Below are 9,384 nucleotides of genomic sequence, written 5' to 3'. Positions count from 1 at the left end.
GAATAAAGGCTAATATTGTAAGGCATTCAACCTGCCCCCAGTCTCAACTTGATGGCTCTCACACATCATTGCAGTGTTTCCTCACTCTAAATTCCTCCTATAAATTTCTGCCGCCACGCTATCAGAAATAGGGTTGTACAAAATTTTAGGCCATCTATCAGCTGTGATTGTTAGAGTGCATGTCGGAGAATAGCACGGACACGCTCTTCACACAGCAGTTGAGTGTGCGTCCTTGAGAACTGTAGGCTAAGTCGTATAACTTATGTTGTCAGTTTATTTAAGCCTGTTATTGTAATAGTCTATAGTTCTTAATTCTTATTAAGTTAACTTAACTGGTGATTTTCATTGTTTGTATTTTTCCCCTGCTAGCTAAATTGCACATGTCTGTTAATTCGATAGCGATTGCTGCCCTTGCTCATGTTTGTATTATAGGTGCATTATTATGCTGTAGTAGTTTTAATTAATAAATAGTGGGTTTATTGTTATTATTATTCTGCTACAGAATGCTTAGCCTATCAAGATCAAATGAAGCAGACTGTGTACATGCTTCCGAGTGGCCTACCTCAATCGATAGGCTAGGCTACTGACCATTTACAATAAGTTGTTACGTCAATTATTAATTGCCAACATTTATGCCATTTAGAACATACTTTATGAGTGTAAGGTGTCTTTAAGTAGCCTAACTTTATTGCTTTGGGGGAAATAGGACGAAAATATGTGCAATATTACATGAACTATTAGACTATTACATTAACCTGCTCCGATTAATGGGGTTACAACTTTGTCTCGGCAGGGGTCGGGGGTCGGACAGACCTGCCCCCACTGCAAAAAAAAAATCCCAGAGGAAACACTACATTGTGTAACTTACTGTAGCATTGCTACTCATATGTTGTAAGGGTCAAGATTGTGGTGTGATTGGTTGTTCTTGGGTATAAAAAGAATTATTGTTCAAGTGAAGCATTGTTCTGTGGATTCTTGATCTCCTGAGACCTTCTCCTCAGCTTTGGCTTGTCCTACTCCTCCTTCCTCACCTCTTGCTTTCATTGATTTCATTCATTTGCAATATGATTGAATTATTATTTCATTTAACCTTACTTTGACCATTCTTGCTCTGATTTAACCCTATGGGCCCTATTTTAACAATCTGAAACGCAAGTATCAAAACTCAAAGCGCAAGTAACTTCAGTGATGTCAGTAAGATGCTAGGCACTGAGTTATGAAAGCCAGGTTACCTAATTTGTTGTTAGGATAATACGTAAAAACAGTAAACAGTACAAGCAGTAGCCTATGCCGCTGAATGTTAGCACAGCCACATAGCCAATCTTTTCTTCCATACCAGTCTGTTTGAAAAGATCGAAAACATATTGTCCCTTTTGCTGCAGTAGTCCATCTAAGTCTGGCGTAGCCTCTTGCTATTAACTCGATTTTTTGAATAAAACCGAGCTTGGAGAAATTCCTCAACTCTGAATATCGGCAGACACCGCTGCTGTCATTTTGACTTGAATTTTGCAGGGATTACACTTGCAACGTAGCCAGTGTAATGACGTTAGCTGCGCAAATGTCCAGTAATATCTCAATTTTAATTGGTCCATGTTTGATACGTAACGTACATGATTACTGGCGTAACATATTTTTGTGCAAAGGCACAGAAGAGTTGTGCCTTTCGACGTACATGTTTACACAAGTTTTGTGCTTGTCGTCCGCAATGAATGGACAGCAGTGGCGGGGGGGGGGCCACGGCCCCCCTGGGAAAATTGCTGGCCCCCCACTGGCCCCCCCCCCCCCGATCGCGAGTCGCATATTGTACGTCATCCAGAGAACTTTTTTTTCTCAATTATGGAAAACGGGATTTCAACTTCACTGTAGGACAAGTCAACCTCAAAAATAATTTATGAACACGTTAGCCTACAGAAACCACAGTCTACGATTGAAACGTTTCGTCATTGAAATCCACGCATCCTGTCATGTATCTCCACACTCTGATCCTGACACCCCTGTGTCACCCCTCCCCCCACAAGAGGTTGCACTAAGGCAAATGAGAGTGCCGTCTACAGCCAGTACATAGAAGGTAAGGGAGCTCATTGTCGATGAAGGCTAGACCAGTTGGACGCTGCTAAGTGCAGATATAGTTAAAGACAAAAGTAGGCTAAGTACAAATATTCAATAAACTGTTTTTTTTTTTTTTAAATGACCTATTTACACTAGGCAACCTAGCTTACGTTGGTTAGCTACAGTAGTTCAAGTTCAAGTCTTTTATTTGTCAGGTACACAGAACAACACAAGGTTAGACTGGGCACTGAAATTCTTAAGACAAGACAACGCAAGCACCTGGCATAACATAACATATAAGTACACGGAACATAATTTACATCTATGCTGAGCTTAAATAAGTGAAACTTCCTAAATATACAGATAGCAATAAATAATCGACTATACTAACCCTAATACTAAAACTTCCTAAATTACAGATAACAATAAATAGTACACTATACTAACCCTAAATGCACATAAAACCTGTTTCAACCCTATAACCTATTCTAACCTAAGTGGAGTACAGTACAATAGTGCAAATTTGCAGATCAGTGACTAAGTCAATGACCATACAGGAGCCTGGTGGCGAGGTACAGTGAGGTACAGTAGTGCAATGTTACTGATAGTGCAACCAGTAGCTGAAAGTGACAGTGTATAAGTGACTAGTGTGCAGTAGATCAATGTCCATATCAGTGTCCATTCAGAAGCCTGATGGCAAAGTAGTTAGTCTAATTAGCTAGTGCTAGTTAAATTCTGTATTTTGGGAGGGCTGACTGTCTTACCTTGTAGCTAGTTTAGACAAACAAAAGGTTACTTTAGTCTAGAGAGAGTAGCCTATTGCTAACTTAGGCAATTCGGGCCTATCACACCAGGGGCGTATTTTTTTAAACATTGCTCTTAAAACCCCATTGTTTGCTATGGTACGTCAGTACAGCTCTGTTGAATACCATGTGTGGCGGCAAGAGGAAACTCTTCACATGGTGAAAATTTGACTTTCTGGGTGGTATACATCTTTGGAATCTACAAACTTTCCTGAATACAAATCTGTTTAAATAACTCATATCTTTATACAACTGAAGTTACATAATTTTAAAGTTGACCTGTGTCAAAAAGTGATAAGGGAGAAAACTGCATTCAAAGATTCCGGCTCCATTTCATTGTAATTCTATTGTGATGCATTAGGGAAACACTAACACTCGACTGTTTCAAACAGATTGTCAATCTGTTTACATTAATAACTTCTCAGCAAGTTATTTTTTTAAGTTTAACAGCCTGACTTCATTGATCAGTTGTTTAGAGCTGCTGCAGCACCCAAAAGAGCAGACTAACTGATTTGACATGGCTTGAAACTCTTGCTAGTTAACATGTCCAAAAACCGTTGAAATGACCTGGTTTTCATAATTAATCATATACTTTTTGTAGCTTACATTACAATTACGTTTAGGGTGTTAACTAGCCTATACAAAACATAAAAATTCAATATTTTTTGGGCTTATACAGTAGCTTAGCCAACAATGTGGACACGACATCAGGACCGCAACACATATGCGTTTTTTGTCTAGGCGTTTTTGAGGCAGACGCTTTTAAAAGTTATTGTTAGGCTATGTTTTTTGATTTTGGTATGCCACCCCAAGATTTTCCCTTGCCCCATCTGGCCACCCCTATGAAAAACGTCTGGCGGCGCGCCTGATGGACAGTAAAAGCACTGCTTATTCTACCATTATTTTGTATTTGATTATGCGTAACTGCTACATTTGTCATCCTAACGTCTACCCAGCTAGAAATTGTACGTTTCAAGAACGTTCCCGTTGGTGTAAAGGACGTCGCCTTATAACGTTCCCAGAACGTCCCATATTGGTCTCAATGTGGAGTTATTTAAAGGGTAGAAGGATGTTATTTCGGGGCCTTTCAGGACGTTCTGGGAACGTTTAGGGAACTATTATAGGACCTTTCCTCTGTATCAATGCTAACCTTTGCAGAACCTATTAGTGACATATCAAACCTTCAGGGGACCAACCTATAATGTGTTTTCGGTCCTTATCCCGTTACCTGAACCCAGGGCCCCCCATAGAAATTGCTGGGACCCTGAAAAGGTCCAGTGAATGGGCCCCCCCCCCCCCTAATAGGTCTTCACTTATTAACGCATGCGCTTGTGTGCTCTCTTTCTCCTACATAAAACATATGTAAACTTAGAGAGACTTACTCAGTGATGGGAGCTACAATATAGCAAAACGAATACGTCTTTATACATAAAACTTAAACATAAAGTTTTATAAATATAACTGAGAGGCCTTAACAACTTGTGTGGTGCCGGGCCAGACACACACACACACACAACAATTTGACACACTGAGATCTGCTACACTCACCACATTTTCTAGTATAAAATGCAATTTACCTGCCTTCATCTTTGCTTATAATACAGCCACCCCCCTTGTCTTTCTGTATTTAAAGTCAATTTGTTTAGCCACTTCACACTCAATGGAAAGTGTTGTGATTGAGCCTCTCCTGGCTCATTGTGGAGCACAAACCATTTTTATGATTTTGAGTTTACTGAAGGACCTTTCTCCTCCTGCCAAGTTACAGGTAAAGTGCAGAATGTCCTCAGAGCAATGCAGAACACAGACATCCCAAGTCTCCCGGAAGTTCCGGGAGTCTCCCGCATTTCAATAGCGGCTCCCAGACACCATAGAGTTAATATAACTAGAGACAGCTACTTCTGTCTTCCAAGATGGCGTCCCCATTCATTTCAATGAAAAGTGCTCAGTGGCGCAGTGAGGCAAGCGAGAGCGCTAAATGGACCGCGCCATCTTTCCAGACCGACTCGTCCGGTCTTGCGCAGAAGCTTATTCCTAGTTCCGAAACTCGTGCATGCTTGCAACTAGCTGTATACGTCATACTTTGCGACAACCACTCGCGAGCTTGTGAGCTGGAGCTAAGGCATAGCAGAAAACTGTCAGAATGTGGTACAAGCCCGATCAAGAAGCAGATGCATGTAAACGTTTCGCGAGCTTGTGAGCTGGAGCTAAGGCATAGCAGAAAACTGTCAGAATGTGGTACAAGCCCGATCAAGAAGCAGATGCATGTAAACGTCAAGAAGATCAATACAATTAGTACTGTAGTATTATACGTGCAGGGCCTATACGTTGTTCTTTTTGCTTCGTGATTATAGTTTGACTGCTGTATTGTGTTGGATAAATAAACTGTAAACTTATATATCTGGCTCTGTCGTTGTTCTAGCTTTGCAAAGCAAGCTAAATTAAGCCTGTATAGCCTACCTATGTTACTATTATAATGATGATGAGTGTTGTTTACTATTACTAGCTTATTGTTAATGCCATCGTTGTAGTGTTGACAAAGTTAACAATATAACGACCATATTGTGGCTATTAGACATAATATTCATATTCGTCTTTGCTCCAGAATAACATGTCAACAATCAATAATGACGCCGTAACATGCCACAATATTACAACTAATTATATGATGCTATAATTACGTTTGTCATGCCGTGAGCATAATAATTTGTTCATTACAAAATGGTTAAATCTGCTTTAAAATAACGGACATAAACTCTACAAACAACCGTCATGTATGTGTGCAACCATTTGTAAAACGTGCTACAATAAAGGCAGGCAACTGTAGATTATCAAGCCCTTTCTCCTTGTTCTCATTCAGCTCAGGTAAATCAGCGATTTGCTGATGTTCCCTTTTGTGCGCGTCCCCTGTTCGTATCCGTGAACACGTTTCCAGGCAACTTTTCTTGACGTAAGCAAATAAATGGGCCGCTAGTTTACCCATTTCGGATTGGTTTCAAATTTAGCAAAAATCAGGAAAAATTACTCTATGAAAAAGCTAGTAGTATGAGCCAGGTTCGAGAATCGAACAAAAATTATTGGGGGAGATAGTTTTAGATATGTTGACTGGAGTTAATAGAATAAAAACGAGTAGAAAAAATTGGGTAGAAAATCGGAAATGCAATACCACCTACATCCACTGGGGCTGTTGCCTCAAGCCGAGAGGCGAGGGGTGGGGGCTTGCCAGACACCCGCAAATGCTATACAATCTCCCGGAATTCAGGGTTTTGTATTTCGAGGGAGCGCAAGACTGTTTTATGGCGATTTATGGTCGAAACAGGTGCATTTCGCGCGTCATGATTGCGTCCCGGGGGGGGGGGGGGGGGGGTTGGTCTGGTACGTGCTGGTTGAGGGGGTACATCTTGCGTGCGGATTGCGTCCGGGGGGGGGGGATGTCTGAGAACTTGCACTTTCTCAGTGTCAGCTTTGCTCTAACTAGCTTCCTCTTGGCTAGCATCGTGGCTACTGCTGCTCGTCTCTGCAGCCTGGCTAGGAGCTTCTTTCGGAGTTGACTGGAAAAAAATATTTATTACTTTTATTTTGGGGTCGAATGCCCTTGCTAGCTCTCTCCTTTTTTCTCTTTTCTTTTCTGAAATCCCGATTTCTGAACAGGTCCTGGCATAGCAACGAAATATAGCCTACTCTGACATTATTAGCTTAACCTTAGATCAATAAACATCGCTAAACAAAAAACGACTCGTACCATTTTTAGGAGAGGGGGGGGGGGTTTCATTATCAAACAGGCTACATTTAACTAAAGCAACAATACAATGTTTATGTTAGCTTTTTTAAGTAATGGTGAGTATTTCAGTAAAAAATACATTGGTTATAATTTCTTAAAATATTTAAGACGAACATGATCAGCAGGCATCGCAGCTGGGCCCCCCACCACGGCTTGGCCCCAGAAAGCTTTCCGCCCTTGGATTTTCGTGTGTGGGTATTAAAATGGAGACACAATTCAAGTTCATGATCTTTTATTATCAGACTGGATGTTGATGCCATCAAGCTCTTAAAATAACTCCAACACAGAAAAGAGAGAACAACGGAACAGAGAAACATAGTTAAGTTTTGCCTACAGTACAGTTCCGTCTTCATTGGTCTCCGCCGCCCTCCGACTGCCGAAATAAGAAGAACAAAATTCAGGAATTACTGTTAAACCAGAATGTGTTAGCCTATGTGTATGTATGCCTAGTTACTTATTACAATACAACGCTTTGACATAACATGTATATGTTTCTTTTGTATATGTTCATTTCTGACCAGTGTGTCAAGAGCTAGCTTACTGTACTGTAGCCGGTTGGGGTCCCTTGCGCTAGCTCTAGCTATAGCCTACAGTTCACTCAAACCTAGCTCATGACAGTAAATGTACACATTGTTATAGGCATAGGCTACAAGCAATACTTATCGCAAAACATTTTGATATTTTTCTACTTCCATTTACTTACCTAACAACGAATAATACTGCTCCTTCTAATGTGAAGATAAATGACGGTTTAAAAAGTGAGCGCCTTTGACTCGCGAGTGTCTGGCTGCTCATTATGGAACGTTCTTGCTCAAACAGTCAGTGATAGTGATGGGAAGTTCGGATCATTTTACTGATTCGGTTCTTTGAATCTCGTTCAGTAAAATGAACGAATCTTTTTTTTCCGTTCATTTCAACAAGGGGGGGGGGGGGGGGGGGGGGGGTGCTATACATCCACTGCAAAACGTGTATCAAATTCTTATGTAGGTTAGTGCATGACATGTGCACCAGCAGATACTATTTTAAAAGAAATTCCTGCATCAAAATAATGTATCATGATAGTTTGTATGATTTGGTCATTTATTATCACACTAGCATTTAATTATCACGGCAAACAATTACACTGCAGTAAACTGTAAGTGTAAATGTAAAGTGAAAATAACAAAACCTGTCAGTATGATGACTTAAGCGAATATCATTCGCGTCTTACTAAAACAGCGGCCACACGAAAGGGAATGAGGAAATTGTTTCCTCTACTAAAAAATAAAATGCAGATCACGTGAAAAAAGGATCCAAAGACTCGTAGAAAGACCGAGTCGGGAAAAGTGAATCGTTCGTTTCCTCTAGCTACCAGTACAGAGCCTATGCACGTCACGTGAAAAATGATCCAAAGACTCGTAAAAAGACTGAGTCGGGAAATGAACTAATCGTTTGTTTCCTCTAGCTACTAGTACAGTGCCTATGCAGGTCACGTGAAAAATGATCCAAAGACTCGTAGAAAGACCAAGTCGGGAAATGAACGAAACGTTCGTTTCCTCTATTTACCAGTACAGAGCCTATGCAGGTCACGTGAAAAATTATCCAAAGACCCGTACCCGAAGACCGAGTTGGGAAATGAACAAATCATTTCCGTATACTTGGAAGAGCCCATGCAACAGTCCCGATGCGCGGCCACGACAAAATGAACGAATCACTCTTCGAGAGGACTCGTTACTCCCGTGTCCTTGTAAGGATTCGAACGAATCGTTCACGAACGTCACATCACTAGTCAGTGATGAGCCGACGATGAGCCAACGTATCTGCGACGTTTGAAATAGAGCACAGAGATTAGAAGAAATAATTTGCCGATGCTTATTTTGATTTTAGTATGTGTTCCGATGACACGTTATTAGTATAAACCTATTTACTGTAAACTGGGGAAGCAGATGGCTGGGCGGTCAAGGAACCGGGCTAGTAATCTGAAGGTTGCTAGATTGAGTCCCGGCCGTGCAAAATGACGTTGTGTCCTTGGGCAAGGCACTTCACCCTACTTGCCTCGGGGGGAATGTCCCTGTACTTACTGTGAGTCGCTCTGGATAAGTTAAATGTAAGCTTTCACATCTTTCCATCAAAAAGCAACCAAGATCTTCCGTCCATCTCGTAATAGCCTCGTTTTGGTTTAAATTGTACGACGCACGTGAATATAGCGAAAGTTGTATGTGACCATAAAATAACCAAAACAACGTTCCCCCAATGTCATACACAGAACGTCCCCATGTGACTATCAGGGAACTATATGGGGACATTCTTTAAAAGTCCCAAATGTCATATTTGTAATGTTTGCGGTGTGACCACAAAATAACAATCATGGAACGTCTCCATAAAGTCATACAGGAAACTTTCAAAAAAGTACTTTCAGAACCAAATGAGAACAAAACGTCCCTAATGTTCTGTAAAGGTTAGGGACGTTCGTCACATTTAGATAACTTTTGGAGAACGTTATGCAAAGTTCCAATAACGTCCCCCCCTACTAGGGTAAACACATTGCCTACCCTGACTGCACGTCACTGAGTAACTTTGTGGGCGGGACTTTGACTTTGCCCAAATCTAAAATGGGTTGGTCAACAGAGGATGTACTTCCTACGGCAGCTGAAGAAATTCAACCTGCCAAAGACAATGATGGTGCACTTCTACACAGCCATCATTGAGTTCATCCTCACTTCTTCTATCACCATCTGGTACGCTGCCTCCACTGCCAAGGACAAGAGCAGACTG

The sequence above is a fragment of the Hypomesus transpacificus genome, chromosome 26, assembly GCF_021917145.1.
Source record: "Hypomesus transpacificus isolate Combined female chromosome 26, fHypTra1, whole genome shotgun sequence".
Lineage (NCBI taxonomy): Eukaryota > Metazoa > Chordata > Actinopteri > Osmeriformes > Osmeridae > Hypomesus > Hypomesus transpacificus.
The sequence above is the reverse complement of the archived record's forward strand: the minus strand, read 5'-3'. Positions refer to the sequence as shown.